Source organism: Medicago sativa, chromosome 2 (genome assembly GCF_051527215.1).
Source record: "Medicago sativa cultivar Bolivia chromosome 2, Bolivia_mono, whole genome shotgun sequence".
Classification (NCBI taxonomy): Eukaryota; Viridiplantae; Streptophyta; class Magnoliopsida; order Fabales; family Fabaceae; genus Medicago; species Medicago sativa.
The window spans coordinates 62,955,385-62,959,382 of NC_140750.1; the positions used below are offsets into that span (position 1 = coordinate 62,955,385).

Genomic DNA, 3,998 nt, shown 5'->3' on the forward strand with positions numbered 1-3,998 from the left:
TCAAACGTACAAAACCGACTGATATGAGGATTTAATCTAACTCAATCTTACATACCAATTTATAAGATGAGAACTATCCGTTGCTTAAAAACACATGTACAAACTTTCATTATCTAATGTGAAACTCTTAATAGTGTGCATCAATTAATAACAACATGGCCTTTCTCATTATATCATACATCACTTTGATGTTTACTTGCAATAGCCATTGTTGGTAACGAACTTTATATTTTACTAATTTCTTTGGTTGCAATTTGTTTTTAACAGCAAAGGACTTATTTTATTGAATAAGGGAAGGGATAAAGCAAAGTACAAAGATACTTGACCCATAATAATAGATGAAGTACATGTAATATACCATCTACAAAAATGGTTGAGAAGTTGAGGAGTATGCATTATAAATTAAATATAGTGAAACCATCCTTCACTAAATATACATTTTAGCACTACTATTGATCAATCAACATATTAAACTAACAAACAAGTCAATAAATTTCACATTATAAAGGAAATGATATAAAGGAAATGATAAGTTACAAATTTTTCACCTCTAAAAACTAAGTGAATATGGAAGTGAAAATCTTCTTAAACATATAGAATCTAACTAATTCAGATGCTAAAGAAAGTAAACATAAACTCATTTCACTTGAAATATGGCCCTATTAACTGCATCAAATAACAATCCATGCCTCTACCTCTGACATATTAATCCTTAAAAAACCTAACATATTTAATCCTTAAAACTAGTAGCAGTTAACAACATAGTGATGTGAAACCTTGTAACTGTGACCTAATTAGAGTAAGTAGTAGTACCCAAACGAAGTTCAAGATCCAAGTTATCATAATCTCCTGGCAAACCTATCTCCAAATCCATCCTTAAAATCTCACTTTTCTTCACCATGTTACAATCATCTTCACATTCAAAACCATCATATCCTTCCATCTTTGATTTCTCTGAGGTCTTTGTGCTCAAAGTAGGGTTCAACAAAATACCATCCACAACAACATATCTATTGAACTCAGAAGGAGGTGAAACAAACAAAGGTAATGTGCAAGTAATAGGCTTGAGAGTTGTTGCTGAAGAGGTTGATGATAATGATGAAGAAGATGAAGATGAATGTGAGAATAAATTAGGGTTAGTATAGTAGTGATAGTAGGGTTATTAAGGTTAAGATTAAGCATAGAAGAACCTTGATCAAGTTGAGGTTCATGAGTTGGTGGTGATGAATGTCTAAGCCTTGCTCTATCCCTTCTATGAACATTCATGTGACCTCCAAGTGCTTGAGCTGATTTGAATTCTTTTCTGCAAAAGCTACATGTGTATGATCTTGGTGGCCATGGATAACAACCATTCATCATGTAATCTTCTGATGATGATCCATTATTATTATCACTTTGAGAATGACTTTTGTTGGTGATGATTGGACTGTTGTAATAAGTGTGATTATAGCCTTTCAAGTTTGTGTTCATATTGTTCCTCTTCATCATACACTTATTTTTTTTATTTAGATTCCTAAAGCTAGCTAGAAGAACTTGGAAGAGTTAATTTCAAAATGTCTCAAAAAGAAACTATCTTACTCAAAAAGAGAGAGGGAGAGAGAATGGCTTGAGAAGAAAAACGGTGTGATGAATGATGAAGAGGGTAGTAGGGATATTTGAGTATATATCATGAGACAGTATAGTGTGATAGAAATAATAAAGAGTTATTATAATAGAAAGAGAGGGAATCCTATTGGAGAGTAGTGGTGTGAGTTTGGTCATTACTTACTAAATTTGGAACTGCCAGGGTTACACAACTTTATGCCATATTTCTGTCACTGGTCAAGTTAACATGACATATTCATTTTTTTTCTTCTCGGTAAAGATCCAACCATTAACTCTCACTTTTTTGTTTCTCTCTCTTAACACATCACAGGTAGTAGAAGTAAAAGAGGGAAGAGTTAATTATGAGTTTTAGCTCATAAATAGAGTTGAGGACTTTCTAGTCAATAGTCAGTAAAACTATGAACTCCTAGGTTAGCTATAACTAACCGGGGTCCAGGGTATGGCCTCTTTTCTTTTTCTCCATTTGAGTGGTTTTTTCAATTAACTATATGTTTAACCATTGTATATTTGGATTAGTGGTGACTAGTGATGTGATCTCAAATTTTACTTTTTGCTTTTAATAACATTGAAATTCTATTTATCACGAACAGTCAGCAAATTTAGATTGTTAGATATACATCAGATGACTCATTTTTTGAATTTGAGTTTTAAATTTGATTAGGTTGTATTAGTCATTGGTTTGTTCCTAATCCAATGGCTTAAATATAATGCAATTATAGAGTTTGGTTGGTGTTGAGTATGACTTATATATACACAGAATGGGGTATCATTGTAAAGTGAAATGTAAACTGAAATGTAATACTATATATATTGGTTGTATCACTGTAAACCATAATTCATCGTAGTAATAAAACAAAACTATAGTTGCAATATAGTTACAGAGATAGACACAATTGAGCAAACTGCGTTAACAAAGATCGATCGTACCCATTGTTTTTTATTTTCATTTACATTAATCTTATGTTTTATTGGTTGTTGTTTTTACATATAGAACATCGTAGTAATAAAACAAAACTATAGTTGCAATATAGTTACAGAGATAGACACAGTTGAGCAAACTGCATTAACAAAGACTGATCGTACCCATTGTTTTTTATTTTCATTTACATTAATCTTATGTTTTATTGGTTGTTGTTCTAACATATAGAATTTGGGTTTATACCTGACTAATGTCAATTCTCTCATAGAGGTGCTTTTTCTTTTATGTTCACATGACCGTGAACCCAATTAACACCTGAGGTTCAAAATAAGGGGGCATATTTTTTTTTTAAGAGAAATGACAAAAAAAAACACAAATTGACACTAACACCGTATATTTATACGGTCGGTAGTTAGATTTGGTTTTCTTTATAATTTTTTAGCTTCCCTCAGTTTTTGTGCAAGACCCACATTGACTTATACAACCTCAGTTGTCGCATACGATGTTAACAAAAGTTGTGTTCAAATAGCAGTGCTCATACCAAATAAGATCTCATGGGTTAGCTAGGTGTCATATGTTCGTAAGGCTACAAGTAAAGGGGTTCTTGACATCGAAGATCTTCGTCTAGTTAACCTGACTCTTCTCGGTGAGTGTCGTAGAAGGCTCATCTTTGACGGGACAACCATTTGAAAGGTATTCAATACTATATGTGGTCCCTAGACTCTACGATCTCATGTGGGTAGCTACCCGGATGGATCTCATTCCACTTCTTCCTAGTGGGATAACATTTACCTCTTCAAGGTTAGACATCACTCTACCTAGGATTGGTTCTCAGAATGGATGGTCAGGATGGTGGGGGAGATTCCTCTGAAGGTACAACTTAATAGGTTTTTTTTTTCTTCAGGTTTCTTATTATGTTTATTCCAAAGTAATAAAGTTCATAGAATAATTAGTTTGTTTAATGAAACGTTAAGCAAAACATAACCATGAAACTCCATTATAGTAAATGACATTATTCTTAAAGTATATGTAGTCAAAAGTTTTACTATGAAAAGAGATAGCAGTAAGGCACATAGACTATTATGTAGATAGATTGATGACCACATCTCATGAGTCATGAATAAAGAGTTATCAAGTTTTCACATAAGTATACATATTACGAGTAATATTTATTACTGGATTGACCCGTCATGAGAATAATATTACTTAGTGAGTTATGTAAAGTCTCCTTACACATTTTTATAGAGATAGTGGTGTATTGCATCATTCGTCTTGAAACTATTATGTACCTAGATATAGAAGTCAAGTAATTTGTTCTCGTTCAAATGTTATCCATAAAAGGATGACTACAAAGTTGGTTGATGAATACTTAACGAATCATGATGAGGGACATGACATGAGTGACTTAGATCGAATGTGTCCTTTCTTCGTAAGAGGACAAATGTTTATGGGCTCAATATTAAAATGGACAAGG

At 32.6% G+C, this 3,998-nt stretch overlaps 1 pseudogene across 1 annotated transcript; it reads right to left on the reverse strand.

Moving 5' to 3' along the window:
- Nucleotides 1-493: 493 nt before the first annotated feature.
- Nucleotides 494-1,606, reverse strand: LOC146949532 (transcriptional regulator SUPERMAN-like; annotated as a pseudogene). The gene is made up of 2 exons (XR_015025422.1): nt 696-1,606; nt 494-636 (listed from the first exon to the last, which is right to left on the reverse strand). The product of XR_015025422.1 is annotated as a transcriptional regulator SUPERMAN-like (transcript).
- Between the last annotated feature and the right edge of the window lie 2,392 nt (nt 1,607-3,998).